This window comes from Leptopilina heterotoma, unplaced genomic scaffold (assembly GCF_015476425.1).
Source record: "Leptopilina heterotoma isolate Lh14 unplaced genomic scaffold, ASM1547642v1 Lhet_247, whole genome shotgun sequence".
NCBI lineage: Eukaryota > Metazoa > Arthropoda > Insecta > Hymenoptera > Figitidae > Leptopilina > Leptopilina heterotoma.
Window position 1 is genome coordinate 686,824 of NW_025110963.1, and position 21,531 is coordinate 708,354.

Genomic DNA, 21,531 nt, shown 5'->3' on the forward strand with positions numbered 1-21,531 from the left:
TGATCCAGTTGGTAAGTCATACGAAGATAAACGATCACATTTTTGATAAATTTTTAGTAAGGACATAATATTTTTCATACAAACAGCGAAGGGGTTAAAATTTTATTCTTCACTTATATATATTGTCATAATATTATAGGTGAATACATGTAGATATATGTATATACATGTCTAGAAATAAAGTATTAACATTTTTTTCTATTAGAAAATAAAAAATATTTTTAAAAAATAGAAGTTAAATAAATTTATTTAAATTTCGATTGAAGGCTTCCAATATCGCACAGTATTTTTTTTAATTTTACTTTTTGCAAATTTACTTGTTCTTTTTTAAGTTTATAATGAAACATAATTAAAGATAAATAACGAAAAGAGTAGAAAATGATAAAAACAATATATTATTATAAGTATAAGTCGGGTAGTTTTAATAATTTCCCAAAGATCTAACTTTCAATTTACTACAAATGTAGAAAAATATGTCCCGATTGTTATGGTACAATCGTGAGATCGCTAATCTGTGCTAGACTTTTTTATTGATATTTTACATCCACTAGGACTCAAAACAATGTTGAGCTCTGTGGTCGTACGATGGCTACGGCTACGCTTGCGGGACCGCAGATGTAAATTATGCATATCGCAAAATGAAATGATTAAATTGAAAGACAGCAACACCAACGGTCGAATGAGACATATCCGCGAAAAAATGCAGACATTTATTCAAAAACATCCAAATAAGACATATATTATATTATTCATAATTAATTGGTAATATAATAGTTATATATTATACTTTATTTGTCTTTTAAATTTTTAGTTTAAAAGTCGAATTATTTAATTTATTTAATTAAATTATTAAATTATTTTAAATAAAAAAATTGTTTGAAATGCAAATTTTTTCTATTCATAAATTTTCGGTTTATTAAAGCATTCAATGTAAAAAAGTTTCTTATTATTTTTATAATTATTAACAAGTATAAAAATTACTTTTTGAAAGCATTTTATGAAATGTAGTTTTCTTAAAAAATATTTAATTTTCATTTTATCACTTTGGAAAACTGCGTCTTTTCTGTTTTTGCTATATTAAAATATTGCAAAATTAATTTTATAAATATAATACATTTTTTTGTTCACTAATTTTACAAACCGAATTGTTTAATCATTGAATTATATTTATTTTGAAACTTGTGAATCTGTGTTTAATAATAATTTGTGCGATAATTGAATAAAAAAATTATAAAATTTTTATATTTTTTTCAACAGAATTATATGAAAATAATATTATATATTTGAATTAAATACCAAATTAAATTGGTAATAAATTAAAAACAAATTAATTAATCTGAATTTGATTTATGCAATAAATTTTTTTTTTAAAGTTAACAATAAAATAAATAGGTAGGTACTTAAAAATATTTTTTAAATATATCCCTTTTTCACAATGTTGTCACTACCTATACGCAATTAAAAGTCATTTTCTCCTTTTCTGAGCTTTCGTTTCGAGATTCATACGAATTTTCAGCATTTAAAAATTTGTTTTCTTTTTACAAATTATTTTTCCAGTCGGAAAGGTTTTTTTTATTAAATATTAATAAGTAGTCAGATCGAATTGATGTTTAAACAAAATTTAGTACTTGGAGAAAAAAAATTAAGCTTAAAATGTATACTTTTATTAAATAAACTAAAAAAATGTTTAAATAACAATTTTATTAAATGAATAAGTAATTAATGTCAAAAATAAGAAGAGGATATTTTTATTCTGTTTATAGAAAATATTAATATTGTAAGCTTTATTTTAAAGGCTAAAAGTAGAAAACATGTCCTTTGTTAAAGTGATTTTCCACTTAATATTATTATTAATAATAATAAAATGTGATGGTTTCGACTTTTGCTTTAAATGTTGCTTCATATATTTTAGACGTATTTTAAATAAAATATTTTTTTAATAATCGAATTTAAAATTTTTTTCAAAATTTCTAAAAATAATAATTGCATTAAAGAAAAATTTTAGTTAAAAATTCTAAAAAACAATTGAATTTTGAAAGAATTACAGTTGTAATTTTTAGAAATAATTAAATTTGAGAAGATTTAAAATTGTAATTTTTTCAAATTTCAGTCCTTGTAGAAAAATAAATAACAATAATAAGTATTTAAAATAATTTAACAAAATTTCTGAAGCATTGAATATTTTAATTTAGAAATTCTGAAAAAATTAGGTTTCTGGAAAATTTTAAATAAAATTTCTTCAAGAGAATGGAATTTCCGAAAAAAATAATCAAAAAATTTTCAAACAATTGAATATTTCGTGAAATTTTATTGAAATAAACGATTATTAGGTATACATAATATATATGTATATATAGATAATAATAAATTTGATTTATTTTAAAGAAATTATTATACCAATTACAAAAAATTGGTAGTAATAATTTCCATCTTTGATGAAATTTAATTTAATTATTTAAAATACTTTAAATACTAATTAAAGTAAGATAATTAAAGTTCATTTATGTAATTATTATATTAAATCTTAGCTTCTTATTGAATTATGTCTATGTAATTTTAAATTTCAAACCTTTTCCACGTTAAACAAATCAAATTACAGAAAATTCTAGTGGAATTTTTTAATTTCAAATTAATATTTATAATTTATCATTAAACGTAATAATTATAATAATTAAGCAATATAAATTATATTGTCAATTCATCAAGTTTTTTTAAAACCTTCATAATTTTGCCAAATTACAATTTCCTATTGAAAATATTAAACAGTAATTTATTTTTAGAAAACTTTTTGCACTTTATTATAGTACAGTAGATAAAATTAATATTCATTTTTAATTAATATTAATTAAAGTATTATAATTATATAATAATTATAATTAAATATAATTATATAATATATTATAATATAATACTAATTAATCAGTAGTATGAGTAGTTCATTGTTTAATAGAGTTTCCTTGCAAAAAGTAAAAAAAAAAAGTAAGAAAAGTAAGAATAGATATAGTAAATAAATTAAAAATGAGTGATAAAAGTAAGTGAAATAAATTTTGTATCAGAAATTGAACCTCTTATGAAGTAAAGAGGCTTACAAAAATTGCATCTATTACACATTCAGTGTAAATGGATGCGGATATAAATAAAATGGGTTTCAGCACCAGTATCCTCACTATACGATCATTGTATACTATGCTCCCCAAAGACAAGGATGAAGCGGTTGGGCGAGAGCGCTTACTTATATAGGATCAGTAGAACGTATCAACTGTGGGAACGTAAGCCACCTGTTGATTTTTACACACACTAATGTATCCAAGGCGGTAACATTTGATCATTCTATAAATATATATTATGCACTTTTTTAACTCATTTATAATCTAATAATACACAAAATTATAAAAATTTAATACTTCGAATATAATAAAATTTTCATTGTTAATATATTAACAAATAATAACAACTTAACTTGATTTATAATTAATGAACTTTCGTAAGTTAATTAAATTATTCAAGTTATATAGTATTAATTAATTCATTATTTATGATTAATGATTTATTACATGTTATTACATTTTGCAATTATCTTCATGGCAAGAAGTTAAATAAATAAAATGAAAATTTAATAACAATTTTTGATAACAAAAATTATTTCTTATTTATAGATTAATTTTCTTTATAAAGCTTAAAAGCTTTTATAAGCTTTAAAAAAATATTTTTTTTTAATTTCATATTCTTTTTAAATATTATCTTATTGATGATTATTTTTTATCTTTATAAAAATATTATTACAGTAAACAATATTAAATATGATTAATTTTTTAATAATAGATAAATAAATAATAATAAAATTTCCACAGGAATTAAATTAATTTAGAATAGCATTTTCAAAAAAATTTCGAAAAAATAAATTATTTAATTCTTCACAATAATTCAATTACTTTCACTAATAATAACATTTTTCATAGAAATTCAATTTTTAAAAAAAAATTTTGATAAAATTCTAAGCAAGAATTCAATTATTTTCATAAATAATAAAACTCATCGAAGAATTTCAATTATTTTTAATACTATTTTAAATTAATTAATCGAAAAATTCAATTATTTTCACAAATAAAGTTTTCCACAAGAATTCAAATATTTATTTATTATATTTCGAAAAAATTAATTATTTAAAACAATGTTTATAAAATTCTTATAAAGAATTCAGTTATTTTAAAAAATAACACAATCTTTTTCACAAAAATTCAATTCTTTTAAAATATTTTAATATTATTTTTCGTAATAATTCAATTATTTTCATAAATAAAAAAATTTCTTCTCAGGATTTAAATTATTTTTGAAAATTTTAATAAAATTCTTTATTACAACTATTCAATTGAATAATTAATTTGATCGCAGGATTTCAATTATTTTTAATACAATTTTACAGGAGTTAGTTAAGAAAAATGTAATTATTCTTAAAAATTTAATTTCAATTTCTCGAAAAAATTAATTATTTAAAAAATGTTTTTTCAAAATTCTTGTGAATTTTTCACAAAAATTCAATTATTTCCAAATATTTTAATAAAATTCTTTGAAAGAAATCAATTATTTTAAATACAATTTTGATTACATTTTTCTTGAAATAATTCAATTATTCTTTTAGATTTTAATAAAATTCTTCCCAAAAATTCTTGGAATTGTGATTCAATTATTTTCATAAATAATAAAATTGCCACATTAATTAAATTAATTTAGAATATCATTTTCAAAAAGATTTCGGCAAAATCAATTATTTAACGAAATTTTTATACAATTCTTCACAATAATTCAATTAGTTTCAGTAATTATAACATTTTTCATGGAAATTCAATTTTTTAAATAAATTTTTTGATTAAATTCTAAGCAAGAATTCAATTATTTTATAAATATAATAAAATTCTTCTCAGGAATTCAATTATTTTTGAAAATTTTAATAAAATTTTTGGCAACTATTGAATTATTTTCATAAATTATAATAAAATTCATTTCAGGAATTCAATAATTTTCAAAAGAATTTAATAAAATACCACACAAACATTCAATATTATTGTCAAAAATTTCAATAGAATTGTTTGTAAAATTTAATTATTTTTAAAAACTTTTCGCAATTCAATGATTTTCAATATCTACTATTTTCATAAAACTTCCAAACAGAATTTAATAATTTAAAATTTTTTTGTAAAAATCTTCGTAAGAATTCAATTTTTTTCATGAATATATAAGAATTTCTTAAGAATTTAATTATTTAAATTAGAATTTGCAATTTTGCATAAAAGTAGTCAAAAGAAATCAATTAGGTATTTTATGATTTTTTAAATTTATAAAATTCTTGGCAAAAATTAAATTATTTTTATAAATATTTAAATTCTTTGATGAATAATAAATTTCGTGGCAGGAATTGAATTTATTTTCAGGATAAAAAAGAAGTAAATATTTTTTATGAAAATTAGGAAAAATTCAGGAAAATAAAATATAGGGTGGAATTCTTGTTAGTTTTTTGAAGTGTCTAAAACGAGTTTTTTTGGTCGTCAAGTTTAATTTTTTGAGACAGATACTTTTTTTAGTTTAAAAGCTACTTTTTGACACTTTTTTAAAATTCATTATCGAGAGCGAAGTCTGTATGGTGTTAATGTCACTACATTGTTCCTATACGGTCGCAATTTTTGTAGTGTAAACTTACAAATATCAACTGAAGCGAGAGTGTCGCTTTTATCGCCGTTTTTCTCTTGTAGGTCAGTATAGACCAATCGATTCGTCTCAAAGTAAAAAATAAATATAATTTTACTATATATATTTAGTTAAAAACTGATCTTTTTAAATGTCAATTCTATTTCAATCAAATTAATACGTCTTGTTGATTGTCAGATTGATACTACACTCTTTGAAGCTAATTTTTTGAGATATATACAATTCATCTTCACTATGAAATTTAAGAATATTAAATAATAAATCTGAATTTTAAATCGAAAACTATATTTTTAATTTTAAAAAATTTTGTTTGTTTCCTTTTCGATTAAATGTTGTTTAATTTTTTGATGAAGTTTGTATTTATATTTTTCATTTCTTTAATTTTTACATTATGAACATTAGAACTATTTTCTTTCCAATATTTAGTAAATATATTAAATATATTAAACTATATAGTAAATACAATTTTTTCTCTAAAATACACTTAATAAATTTATCAAAATTTAGAAAAAAATTACCCAAAAATAAAATTATTGAATTTATTTTTAAAGAAAAAGAAATCACAAATATTTTTGAATGTTTATTGTTTCATACAGATAAATCATTTATTCAATAATTTATATACTTAATAAATTTATCAAAATTTAGAAAAAAATTACTTAAAAATAAAATTATTGTATTATTTATTTAAAAAAAAAGAAATCACAAATATTTTTAAAAGTTTATTGTTTCATACAGGCAAATCATTTATTAGATTTTAAAAAAATATTTGCTTATCTCAAAAAATTAACATGAAAAAGATTATATGTTTTTAAAATATTGTTGTTATTTATGGTTTACAGTGTAAATACACAATTATGGACAAAATGTATTTTTTATGCTTATTATAAATTAATATAAATTAATTAAGAGTTGAATGCGTGCAAAATAATTTTTTACGTTATACGGCTTAACAACTTGGAATACCCTTTGATTATTATCTGCTCGATTACAATTTACTACGTAAAGATATTAAATTACCAAAAATTGAATTAATTTTATAACATTATAATGATCTTGTTTTTATTTTGAAGTCATTAACAGAATTGTGCAGTGTCCTTCAGTTTTAGAGCGCATTAACTTCTTTGCCTCAACTTACACGACTCTTACGACATTATCTACCTTTTAGTACATGTTTTCATAGAACCAAATATGGTCAATATTCTATTTTTTCTCAATTGAATAGAGAAGCTAATAATATAAAATCTAATTAGGATCAATAAATTTTATAAGAATTAATGATTCGTTAGCATTAAAATTATATTGAAATTGAATAATAATAATAATTCGAGATTATAATTATTAAGATAATTTTATAAGTTGGTACAATAGTGTTTATGAAAATATAAAATTCAAACGAATCATTTAAAAAAAAAATTTTTTTTCATCGAAAATAATTTTTTTTACTCCTTGTAGAGTAAAAAAAACCTTGAAAATTCTAAATAAAAAAAAATTTGTTGTTAATGTTAGTAAAAACTTAGTTTTTTGAAGTCTTAATTAAACAAATTTTTTCTCGAGTTCCAGTTGACCGATTTAAAATAAAAATTAAAAATTAAAATTACAAATTAAAATTTTAAATTTTGAATTTAAATTTAAAATTAAAGTCTTTTTGGTATTTTTAAGTGATTTTCTACAAAAATATACAAAAACTCCCAGAATTACTCCTGAAAAAATCCCCGGGAGACCCCCGGAAACGATTCCGAGAGACTCCGGGAACTTTTACACGTGGGGTTTCACTCGTTTTCGAAGTCTCTACGCACGTGTGTTATCTGTTAGTTTTTGATGATAGTTTTTTGACGACACGAAGCACATCAATTTACTATGTCTCAAAATAATTATTATAACTTCAACATCTATTTCCCATAAGTAATTTTGATGTGCCAATTATTGTCTTATTAAAGAAATATTATGATAAATATGACGATTGCGATCAAAAAGTTTAAAAGCGAGGGACAACTTTTAAAAGCTCATAACTTTTTCCATAATTAACAAAATATTAATTTTCGTACTGAAAACTGTAAAAATATGAATCTTAGAATTAGTAATTTCTATTTTACAAAGTATAAAAACTAGCTATGGAAAAATTAAACTTGACGACCAAAAAAACTAGTTTTAGACACTTTACAAAACTGAAAAAAATTCCATTCTATAATTTATTTTTCTGACTTTTTCCTAATTTTCATCGAAAATATTTACTTTTTTCTTATCCTGCTAATAAATTGAATTCCTGCAACGAATTTTATTATTCATCAAAGAATTTAAATATTTATAAAAATAATTTAATTTTTGCAAAGAATTTTATACATATTTTTAAATAATCGATTTTTTTTGACTAATTTTATGAAAATTCTAATTTAAATAATTGATTCCAGAAAAATTTTTATTATTCATGAAAAAAATTGAATTCTTACGAAGATTTTTACAAAAAATTTTTTAAACAATTATTGAATTATGTTTGGAAACTTTATGAAAATAGTAGATATTGAAAATAATTGAATTACGAAAAGTTTTTAAAAATAATTAAATTTTACAAAGAATTCTATTAAAATTTTTGCCAATAAATGAATGTTTGTGTGGCATTTTATTATTTATAAAAATAATTGAATTCTTGCATACGATTTTATTGGAATTTTTTAAAATAAATGAATTTCCAGAAAGAAATTTATTACTTTTAAAAATAATTAAATTCTTGTGTTGAATATTGTTATTTATGAAAATAATTGAATTTAGCAAAAAATTTTATTAAAATGCCTCAAAATAATTGAATTTTCTAAAAATTCTAAAAGACTAATTGAATTATTTCAAAAAAAATTAATTAAAATTGTATTTGAAATAATTGATTTTTTCGAGGAATTAAAATTAAATTTTTAAGAATAATTACATTTTTTGAACAATTCTTGTAGAATTAATTGAAATTTCCAAGAAAAAATTTGTTACTTTTAAAAATAATTTAATTCTTGGGATGAATATTGTTATTTATGAAAACAATTGAATTTTGCAGAGAATTTTATTAAAATCTAAAAGAATAATTAAATTATTTCAAAAAAATTTAATTAAAATTGAATTTAAAATAATTGGTTTCTTTTAAACAATTTTATTAAAATATTTGAAAATAATTGAATTCCTGTTAAAAAATTCTAATATTTTTGTAAATAATTGAATTCTTTCGAAGAACTTTAAGAAAACAATTTTTAAAATAATTGATCTTTTTGAGGAATTGAAATCACATTTTTAAGAATAATTACATTTTTTGAGCAATTCCTGTAAAAATTGTATTAAAAATAATTAAAATCCTGCGATGAATTTTATTATTTATGAAAATGATTGAATAGTTGCTAAAAATGTTATTAAATAAAAAATAATTGAATTCCTGAGAAGAATTTTATTATTTATGAAAATAATTTAATTATTGCGAAAAATTTTATTAAAGTGTTTAAAAAGAATTAAATTTCTGTGAAAATTTTATTTTACTTTTGAAAATAATAATTAATTTTTTCGAAATATGATAAATATTATGAAAATTTTATGTTAAATAATTGAATTCTTGTGGAAAATTTTATTTGTGAAAATAATTGAATTATTGTAAAGAATTGTATGAAATTTTTGTTAAATAATAATTGATTTTTTAGAAATTTTTTTGAAAATGCTATTCTAAATTAATTAAATTCCTGTAGAAATATTATTATTTATGAAAATAATTGAATTTTGGATGAATTTTATTAATTTTTTTTAAATAATTGAATTCTTTTGCGAAATTTTATGAAAATACCAGATATTGAAAATTGAATTTCGAATATTCTTTGGAAATAATTGAATCGTATTAAAGAATTTGATTATAATTTTTTAGAATAGTTTTTTTTAATTTCTATTAGCGAATTTAAAGTAGTGAAAGTTTTTAAAAAAAGCAGAAATAGCTTTTAGTGGCTGAAATCTAAAAAAGTACCCAAATAGTAGCATAAGTTAAAAAAAGCAGTAAATAGTAGGTTTTAGTAGACGAGTACGAAGCCTGGAATCAAATAAATTTTTTTTCAGTGTATGATACTATAAATGATAATGACGTTACCTGTATAATGTGATAACCGCTTTAGCGCAGATTTATAATTATTATAGATTCAAAATTTTAATAATTTTTTTTAAACTAAAGAATTAAAAAAAGTTTATGTCTTTTTTTGAAGGTTAAAGTATAGAAAGTTATCTAAGTTGACATACTTGTAAAATATGTTGAATACGTATATATAATTAACTTGGAGTATTTTTATTTGTTTGTTAAGAGTTTCTTTTTCACATTGACAAGTTTAGCATAATAAAAATATGTAACAAAAATTAAATAATACTTATTACAAATATAAGTAACATTCCAACATGTAATTTCCTGTACACGTAAACTAGAAAGAGCAATAGAAATAAAAATAATATTGTAAAGAACTCGATTTTAATGGATGTCAGATAATTGCGTGTAAAAATCACTATACAATAAATGATCTTTAAACAATGACTAATTCAAGATTGAATTTAGAAAATTAAATCATTTTTTAAATTGTGATTTAAAAAATTGAGGTGTAATAAAATTATATCCTTTATTTATTTTTCAAAATTATAATTAGTGCGGAATAGTGCGTTCAATGATTAAGTTTGCATATTTAAACTGTAAATAAAATGATGTAAAATCCTTTTGATTTAATAAAATAATACTGTTTACTGCTGGTTGATAAATAACTTGACTATTATATTTGTAATCTTAAATCGTGTTACGTACCTAAGTACCTCCTTACCCCGCATAAATCAGAAGGTAGTCGTCGAGCGTTCGAGATATACATTCAGTTCGAGAGTGATCGTGGTACGTGACTTCTCTTCTAGCTGAATTAAATCCTTCTTTTAAAGTGCTGTCACATAAGTAAGTTATTTTATTTAATTTAAAAATTACTTGATTTAAAATTGTCTATTTTTTATTTTATAAATTTTTAATAAATTCATTTAAAAAAAATTTTTTTTGGAGAAGAACAAAATCATATATTTTCGACTATTGAAGAAGAATTGAAGAAGAGGAAAAGTAAATGTAAAAATACAATGGCCTAATATTGTTTTATGCATACGATTCATATTCATTTTTCAAGAAATTTCGCACTGTAAAAATCTTTATCGGTACAACAAATCCGTTTCTGAGAATCACGTGGTTATATGTGACTCGTGAGGAGGTCACGTGCGTTATACAAGGTAAAGATGTACAATTTCTACAGCGTATACGTATTGCGAATATACTTTGAATTACTGAAAATAAAGTGTAATTAAAGCACTGACGTAAATATGTTTTATTACCTTTATGATAAAATCTTTGTTAAGTGATTTTAAATGATCATGTAACTTTTTAAACAGACTTTTGTTTTTAAAACTTTGGTTTTCGTTAGCGCATTAACAGGCATTTACAGATAATAACCAATGTCCATTATAACTGATATGCACCCTTATATTATCTACGTAAAAATCGATTATTACCACACTGTGCAAAGAAAGGAGCGAGATTGATAGAAATGTTCTGACAATAGCATTAGAGGTGTGCAGGGAATTCGAAATTCTGAACAGAGTCCACATACTAATATCGAAGAATTCAATTTTTGAATTATCCTTACCTTTAAATGGTATATTTATAACAAAAGGTTTCTTTTAAAATTTTCTCAGATTGTCGCAAGAAGAAAAAAATTTTAAATCTCTTGATGGAACATATAAATCTTTTTACGCTCTTATCAAAGTTTGTAAAACTATGAAAAATTCATATGATCTTTATTAGAAAATAATAATATTTTTTAAAAAAAAGTTGTAAAGTTCATAAAACAGAATGCAGAACACTGAATTAGTGCTTTTTGAAAAATAATGTATAAAGCACTATTTTACAGAACAAGTATATAATTATACGCTTCGAAAAAGGATCTAATTATCAAAATGTCAATATTGAGAAAAATGATAAAACATCAAATTAAGTTATTTTGAACCAACAATTATTTACTAATTTTAGATGAGTTAAAAACTGTTTTCTATAGTAACTTTATATAAAATAGTAAAAAAAGAAATAATAATGAAAACAATAACAATGTTAGAATAAAATTTATATTAATTTTCAGTTGTTTTTATTCATTAATCTCGTCATACAACTATTCTGCAAGTGATTAAAAGTATAAAAGAAATTATAGGAAATATTAGCATGGTGCACGTAATCAAGTATTCTAATTAAGAAACAAATAACTTATTATGGAAGAACATTTATTTACACTCATAATAATAAATCCCTTATTAACTTTATTCTAAAAATTTAGGTTACACTTTATCATATACGATCTACTTTTTTATCTTCACTGATAACTGCGAGAAAATCCTATTAAGAAGAACATTCCAAGTTTTTCAACTTTAAATAAGCTCTTTTATAAAAATTTTTTCTTACGTAATTCATGTTGAAATGCTTAAAATAAATCATATAAATTACGTATTTAAGAAATATGTTGCTTTTTCAAACATGTTAAATACAAATATTTGCGTCTTATAATCTGACACAGAAAAAATTATATCAGATTATTTCACGTTACACACTGAACTTAAAAAAATAGTATTTAATCAAGAAAATTTTAGTTATTTTTGTTTTTAAATAAATCGTGGGAGTGAATATATGGACTAAATTATGGCATTGGTTCAATAAAACGATTATCTTGCTTTAGTATATTTGGGAGAAAAGCATAAACGTTCTTGATCTGAGAAAAATTTTAAAAAATCACTGCCAAGTTATATTCTTGACGTTATTATCTTTCTGTTCATTTCATGAACACTTTGCTTCATCATAGAGATAATAATAATAATTAACGATTTTAAAAGCTCTACATTATAGGGTGGGCCAAAAAAATTTTTTAGTGGAAAAAAGCAAGAAACCCCCGCAATTTGTTCCAATGCCAAAAAAAATGAATACGTATTTTTTTATTTTTTAATAGGTGTCACCGAGCACTTTAATTTTCCACTGTAAAATGCATGGGAAAAATTTCAATTTTCGAAAAATCGAGATCATTCACGAGGGTTTCAAACAAGTTAACAATACCCCTTTTTGGATATTTATATATTTAACATGTTTATGCGGTAAAATATCGATTTTTTGTTGGATCTATAGTGTTTACTTAGTATTCAAAGTATTCTGAATTATTTTATAATTAAAGGACAATTGTTTAAATAATTTGTTTAAACAAAAAAATGTTTTAAAGCTATTTTTTTGCAAGCAACGATTACCATATGATTTTATCATATGAAGAGTTAAAAATCTGTATTGTAGATATACCTATTTCTTTAATCAAACTTCAAATTTGAATTATTTTTTGATAGATCACAAAAATTATTTTTTTAAGTTTGAGTAAAATTTTTTAAATATTGAATATTTTAAAGTAAAATAAGAAACATTCAAGGACAAAAGTTGAAAATCCAGGACATTTAAGGACATTTTTCCAAATTCCAGGACATTTCCAGGAATTCCAGGACCAGTAGACACCCTGCTTGTAGTTATATCTTTTATTAAACCAAATTTCCAATAAAAAAATTTTTCTTATGTTTTTTGTGCTCTCTAAATCCGAATCAGTGAAATTTGACTGAAAATTAGTGAAATTTGACTGAGAATCAATGACTCTATTCTCGCGATTTGAATCAGTGGAATTTCACTAATTCAGATTTAAAGAGCACAAAAAACATATAAGAAATTTTTTTTTTGAAAAATATTTTTAATAATAGAAAAAAAATTTGTAGGGTACTTTTACGAAAATTGGAAATTAAATAATAATTAATTATTTAAAACATTAAAAAATGTTTTAGACAAAACTTAATTTAAACTCGTTATTATACGTGTTACACGATTACTATAAGAAGAACGTATACCATAGACTACCTGAGTTAATTCCCCCTCGGATGTAGTAATAATTTTATTAAAAATTAGTGAAATTTTACTAATTTGATGAATTAGATGAGTACTAGTAATTAGTAAAATGAAATTTAGTATAATTTTTGTGAGAATTAGTAATATTTTACTGATTAAAATTAAATTAATTTAACCCTCCTACGGTTTAAATTGTTTAATTAAATTGCAGAAATCTGTACCAAAATGGTTCAATTTACCCTGCATAGAAAATTTTATATCTTAACATGCTTAAGGGGTTACACCACTTTGACCCGTTCAAAACATAAGCTTTTTCAACAATTTTTATTGAAGAATAGAAATTCTTTTAGGAAAATTAAATTACAGTAGGGTATTGTACTACTCTTGAACTACAAAAAAATATATATAAATTTCTTTTTTTTTAAATTGTCGGTTTGACAGATGATATGTTAAAGTGCTTTAAAAATGTATCGCCATACGGTGGACACTATAACTCGGTCCAGAATTAAGCTAGACCAAAAAGTAAAAATGCTTTATTTTCTGTAGCTCAAAATCTAGCGAAATACGTATCCGTTTTAAAAAAAATTTATTTTTCGCAAAATGGCATCGATTTGAAGGAAAAAGTCCGAATTTTTGCCTAAATTTCATAATTTAAAGTTGTCTAGAAAATTTAAATATTAATATTTCGAAAAATCCGTACGTATTTCGCTAGATAATTATATCACAAACAAAATAAAAAAAGAATTAAAAGAATCGATCGAAAATTGTGGCAGCTAGTGTCCACCGATTTTTAAAATACAGTTTTGAGAAAAACGAGTTTAAAGTTTTCATTACAATGTAAACGTTAGTAGTGCGCGACCCTGCTTGAACAGTTCGAAAATTGTCTTTTTACTTAAGATATCGATATATAACTAATGACATATCATTTTGGTGTCCACAAAGAGTATTTTAAGCAAAAAAAATTTTTTCAATTTTTTTAAAATTTCAAAGTGGTGTAACCCCTTAAATAGTTTTCGGGGTCGCTGATTACGAATCTGTCATCAGATTTTCAAAATTCAAAATGGCGTATCCAATATGGCAGATATTAAAAAAAAAATTTTGTGAAAAATGTCCGCTATATTGGATCCGACATTTTGAATTTTGAAAATCAGCGACCCTGAAAACCCTCCGAGTAATGATTTTCATAAGCTGATTTCATAAACTTTTTGATTAAATGCACATTATCCACTTATTAAAAAACTTGCTTGTTTAACTAACATTTAAAGTTATGTAACTTTGATAAAAAATTTTTTATCATTGCTAACAAATATTTTTGAAAAGCTTAGAGCATTAGCTTTAATTTCCATTTTAGATCATGCAATTCAGATGCATTGTTGACGAGTTATAAAATATTTAGTTATCCCGAGTATTCTCGGGGTTAATCATCTTGGTAGTCAATTTACCCCGAGTTAACTCGGGACAAACTGTAGGTTTGTCAATTAATAATAAATCAATTAATATCATTTTATTTTAATATTATGTAAAACCTATTGTCTATATTTATTTAATAAAATTGTAATTTCTGAAGAGAACTCTTACCCTTCTTATATAGAATAAGTGAGTTATTGTCTAAGAAAAAACCCACTCTTAAAATGAATTTTTTTAGCAATGAAATATGTTGAAGTATACATAAAAACAAGCATAATGTAGAATAGGTTTTTACATATGTGTAATGCTGGGTTGCCATGTTATCAGGGGCTCAATATTCCTGCAGTATAATTTTCAAATTGAAGAATGAAATTTATCATTCAATGTTATATTTCTGTACTACTATATTAGAGATACATTAGTTATAAATATTTTTTTAAAATTCAATTTTATTATAAAAAGGTTATAAACAAATTAGTTTTTGAGTAAAATTTGTTTCTTAAATTTGTATATCTGTGATTCCTATTATTGAATTTTTATAAAAACTTTATATTTTATATATACAAAAATATATGCTTTAAAATAAAAAAAAATCCGATCAAAAAAATTGATTTTTTAATGAAAAATTAATTATTTTTGGCTGAATCTATTTCAAATCAGGCAGACTGACCAACTTCAAATCATGGATTTAACTGCTGATAAAATATGTTATTCTATATGAAAAATAAAGGGACCCGTATTTTTTTATTTTTCATAAAAACTATTTTGAAAGAAGTTATGCATATTTGAAGTTTCAGTGGTAAAACTCGAAAAAACATTGGAAAAAAATGGTTTCGCTTGTAATTTTTTTTCTAATGAGTATAAACAAATTCTTTTTCTTGAAACTTGTAGATGGGCTAGTCCTCTTCAAAATCCAATTTGAAATTTGAAAAAAATTCAAAATTAACGAAATAAGAGATAGTTTTCTAAAAAAATAATGTCGATTTTCTCAAAAACCCCACTTTTTTTATTTCTAATTTTTACCATAAATTCTCATCAATATGAAGAACAAATAAATACAATTAAAATTCGACAATCGTCAGATACAAGGTCAAAAAGAAAGACATTTCGAATCATAAATATTCAATTAATAAATAAATTAATAAATAAAATATTTAATAAATAAATAATTCTTTCAGCGGAATACTCTTGAAATTTGTGTGCTAGTTGAACTAGCATACATAATTTACTAACTAGCATACAATAATTTATTATTCGAAAATATTTCGAAAAGATTATTGTAATTAAATTATTTTAATTAATAAAAAATACCACATAAATAATTATAATAAATTTAAATTTTTAATTTGTAAATTACTGTTTTTGTAAATTTAATATTAAAATTAACTATAATAATAGTCTTATTCATTCTTTCATTCTGTTCACACCTGAAGTTAGTCATGGATATTCTTCTTTTGTTTTTTTATACGTTTTGATAGAAAATAGAAATAAAATATAACATAATGTTTTTTTTTGACAAAATTCATGCTTTTGTCTTTTTTATATGTTATGATAGATAATATTACATTATTTTATTTTTTTATTATATGATTAATTTAATAATATTGTTTTTATTTTTCAAACAATTCAAAAGAATCTTTATTAATCTAAAAAAATTATTAATGTTATTATTCAATATTTTATTTTTCATTGAAGTTAGAAATTATAAACACTCATAAAGCAAAATCGAAATTCAGAAAATTAATGAAAACTTGGAATATTGTTAAGAAGTTGTTGTAACAAATTATTAGGCTCAATATTTGTGAAAATATTAAGGAACATTTAAATTACTTCAATTAATTACAATATGACCATTTTTTCACAATAATTTTTGAAAAAAGTTCTTTGAGAATTTTAAAATCCATTTGTTTACAAATCAATTTTACGAAATTTAAATTATTCAGGAATTCTTCAATTAAATACGAATTAAAAAATAAACACTTCAAATAATTTCAGAAAAAAATTCAATTAAATTTTTTAAAAATAATTAATTCTACAGAATTGTTAGATTCTGATTAAAAAATAATTAAAACTCTGCAATGAGTTATATTTATGAAAATAATTGAATTCCTATATAAAAAGAATTTTATTATTTATAAAAATAATTGTTATAATTTTTCCGATTGTAGGACACTTTTCCCAAAATAATTTTCCCAACGATTTTTTTTCCCAATGAATTTTTTTCCCAATCAAAACTTTTCCCAATAAAATATTATTTTCCCAAAACCTTTTCCCAAAAATTTTTTCAACCTAATTATTGTTCTTCAAAAATATAAATTTCGATTTTTATTTTATAACAAATTCGCATTTGTTTTTGCAACTACCTTCATTTGCGTGTCAGTTCCGCTGTCGAAATTTTGGTTACCTTTGGCTTTTCGATTTAATTTCTAAATTTCTAGTAAATAGTGGCCCTCGTTGATTTCTAAATTTGTTGTAAATAATGGGTACCGTTGAATTAATTAAATCGAGGAAAGGAAATTTTCTGCATGTTGACGGGTTCTTATATTATTATCATTCTTGTCCGAAAAATCAAGTTGGGGTCAATCGCAAGCCACAAACCGTTGGATTACCCTTTGTGCACGCCCTGTTAGAAAATAAGAGACAATCAACGTATGCTAAAGTTTTTGATGTGGTATTACGAGAAGGAGAAAAACTTGGACTGTACACGAATCCTCGCGTGGTAATGAGCGACTTCGAGATGGGGATTATTAATGCTGTAAACGAAATTTTTGGTGAAGGAATAGTAAAATGTTGCTTTTTCCATTTATGTCAAGCCGTTTATCGTCACGTCGTAAGCGAAGGTCTTCAGACGCTGTACAACAGTGATGATCGCACGATTAAAAAGGCAGTTCACATTATGTGTGCTTTAGCTTTTGTTCCTGTTGATAAAGTCGTTCAGCATTTTTTAGAAATTCGTGATCAAATGCCTGCTGCATTGGAACCTATTATCGATTACTTCGAGGTTAATTACGTCCGTCGATTGAGTGCTAGAAGACGAAGTGGAGGCGTTAGATTCACCAGCCGTCCAGCACGATATGCTCGAAATTTATGGAACCAATATAATTCTGTCATAGACGGCAGTGCACGGACAAACAACTTATCCGAAGGCTGGCATAATAGATTCCAAATAGTTGTCGGTAAAAATCATCCGAGCTTGTATGTTTTTTTGAAAGAGTTGCAGAAGGAACAAGCGGACACGGAAATTATGATGCGCCAATTGCAGTTGGGTCAACGCGTAAGAAAAGGGATTGATCGAAAGAGAAGAGAGTATGAGGAACATCTTGCAGCTGTTGTGCAAAATTATTCAAAATACATTGAAGACAATGATGTTCTATCTTACTTACGTACAGTTGGATACCACATAAAGTTCTAAAGTAATAATAAAAAAATAAATTACAAACTTTTTTTTGGGAAAGTAGTCTATGGGAAAAGTTTTGATTGGGAAAAAAATTCATTGGGAAAAAAAATCGTTGGGAAACTTATTTTGGGAAAAGTGTCCCCCTACCAATTTTTCCAAAATTCAATTTATTATTGGGAGGGTCAAAAATGAAATTTTGTGCAAAGTTAGCAAAGCAGTGCGATAAATTTTGTTCAATTTTTAACGAAATTAATTTTCTTACTAAACGAAAAAATAGGCATAATTTTTATTTTATAATCATAATTTTTGCACAAAAGGGCTTAGGGGGTTAAGTGTGCAAAAACTGCCCCCGCATCTATTTTTCTCAAATTTGGCCCATATATTACTATCCATATGACTATAACTTTCTGCAATTTTGAACTCAAAATTCGCTTTTTTGGGGGAGTTATGGAGGGGGAAAGCAAAATCTAAAAACTTATTTTTCTCGAAAACTACTGAACCGATATTATTTTTTTAAGTGACCACTTTCTCTTTTGTTGTAAAAAGTACCTTATAATGTCCCCTTTAACATATATTTTTTCCAAATTTTTTAAAAATATAGTTTTTGAGTAAAATGTCAAAAACCATGGTCATGCTATTTGCCACGTACGGTAATGCACATATATACATATGGGCAATTTCATGTGATAGGGTATAGCCAAATAAGTATGGAAAAAGTGACCCGAATATATTTTTCCCATTCATTCCTACCCACTTAAAAATAACTTTTTGAAATTTTTAACTCAAAATTTTGAGTTTTTTGGAACTTATGGAGAGGAAAAAAATCGAAAAACGCATTATTCTCAAAAACTACTGTATGCATTTTAATCAGCTTTGAATATGTTGAAAAGACAATTAAAGAGATTCCAAAAAAAAATTTCAAATTTTTTTTCAGAAAATTTTAAAAATCTTTTTTTTTTGAAAATTTTAAAATGAAAATTTTTTGAAATTTTCAAAAAAAAATTTTCTAGTTCTATTAAAGTGACATTTTTATGTATTTTCTCATTTCATTCTCTTATGTGATCTACTTAATAAAAAAATTTTGTCCGACATGATTTCAGGGTGTCACGGTAAATAACTCAAAAACATACCCGGTACATTTTTATGTTGTACATATGTAAATGATTAATTTTAAAAAACCTGTAAAATATTTTTGCATCTTATTACTAGTGGGTTATTGAGGTTGCTAAATACAAATCTGAAGTTGATATAAAAAAATATTTTTAGACAAACAAAAAAATTTGGAAAATTTTAAAATCAAATTTTAGGATTTTTTGAGTTTTTTTTACCGTGTTACACTCTAAATATCTCAATATCGCCATTATTTTTTAAAAAGTAAGACTGTTAAAAAAGTTAAATAAAAAAGTGTGATCTACCGCTTCAACGGTCCAAAAAGAAAAAAATTTTAAATGCCCAATCAAAATAAAATTTTTTGGATTTTTCTTTGGAAATAATTTTTTTTAACATCGATTACAGATTTGTATTCAGAAAACCCCTAAGTATTAATTTGTAATTAAATAAATAATTAATTAATTAACCATTTACATACAATATAAAAATGTACCGGGTATGTTTTTGAGTTATTTACCGTGACACACCCTAAAATCATGTCGGACAAAATTTTTTTATTAAGTAGATCACATAAGAGAATGAAATGAGAAAATACATAAAAATGTCACTTTAATAGAACTAGAAAATTTTTTTTTGAAAATTTCAAAAAATTTTCATTTTAAAATTTTCAAAAAAAAAAGATTTTTAAAATTTTCTGAAAAAAAATTTGAAATTTTTTTTTGGAATCTCTTTAATTGTCTTTTCAACATATTCAAAGCTGATTAAAATGCATACAGTAGTTTTTGAGAATAATGCGTTTTTCGATTTTTTTCCTCTCCATAAGTTCCAAAAAACTCAAAATTTTGAGTTAAAAATTTCAAAAAGTTATTTTTAACTGGGTAGGAATGAATGGGAAAAATATATTCGGGTCACTTTTTCCATACTTATTTGGCTATACCCTATCACATGAAATTGCCCATATGTATATATGTGCATTACCGTACGTGGCAAATAGCATGACCATGGTTTTTGACATTTTACTCAAAAACTATATTTTTAAAAAATTTGGAAAAAATATATGTTAAAGGGGACATTATAAGGAACTTTTTACAACAAAATAGAAAAGTGGTCACTTAAAAAAATAACCCTAAAAAAAAATTTTGAAAATTTCAAAAATTTTTTTCAATAATTTTTTTTGAAAAAAAATTTTTGATTTTTTTTTTCTAAAATCGTCTTATCTATATTTACAACTTCTTAAAATTTCATTAAAATCGGTTCAGTAGTTTTCGAGAAAAATAAGTTTTTTTATTTTTCTTTCCCCCTCCATAACTCCCCCAAAAAAGCGAATTTTGAGTTCAAAATTGCAGAAAGTTATAGTCATATGGATAGTAATATATGGGCCAAATTTGAGAAAAATAGATGCGGGGGCAGTTTTTGCACACTTAACCCCCTAAGCCCTTTGATTGTTTTAAATATTTTAATTATTTTTTATGATTACACATGTGTAGGTACCCGTTTTTATTGTTAATAGGCATTAAGTTATTAATTATCTATTGATACTAGGAGAAACTACGCGCGCGTTTTTTTAGCTGTTACACTCAGAGAAAAAGTTTATTTCACTTAACCAAACTGTTTAATTAACCTATTTTATTTGTCACGATAGAACAATTTTGTTGATTTAAATAAAAATTTGGTTCATTTTAATAAATACGTAAAATTTGTTTGGTTATTGGAAAGAAATTTTTTATTTGAAGTTGTTTGTTTCATTTAACCAAATTTGTGTTTTGAATAGAGAATATTGTTTAGTTAAATACAGTTTGATCGACACAACACACAAATTTGTTTGATTCAACCAAATCATTTTATTTGAGTCAAACAAAAATATTTGCTTGTCTCAAAAAGTACATGTGTGAATTTAAAAATGGCGATCTCACTTGTCTACAGTCCGCGTTCGCGTCAAATTTATTAGTTAAATCGGTAAATCAAAGAAACAAAAAATTAT

General features: G+C 22.9%; 1 protein-coding gene and 1 non-coding gene across 4 annotated transcripts in view; one reads left to right on the forward strand and one right to left on the reverse strand.

The window, feature by feature from the left end:
- LOC122503184 (V-type proton ATPase 116 kDa subunit a1-like) overlaps positions 1-21,531 on the forward strand; it is a 53,262-nt gene that overhangs the window by 17,925 nt on the left and 13,806 nt on the right. For 2 of the 3 annotated variants that reach the window (XM_043613629.1, XM_043613631.1), the window contains exon 1: positions 10,501-10,636. The exons of the other annotated variant lie outside the window; for it this stretch is intronic. The gene's annotated coding sequence lies outside the window, so the exon portion shown is untranslated. Of the gene's footprint in view, positions 1-10,500; positions 10,637-21,531 lie in introns of those variants that run through there. 3 annotated transcript variants of the gene reach the window in all.
- LOC122503218 lies at positions 3,084-3,210 on the reverse strand. The gene has a single exon (XR_006301720.1). It is a non-coding gene; the product is annotated as a U4atac minor spliceosomal RNA (small nuclear RNA).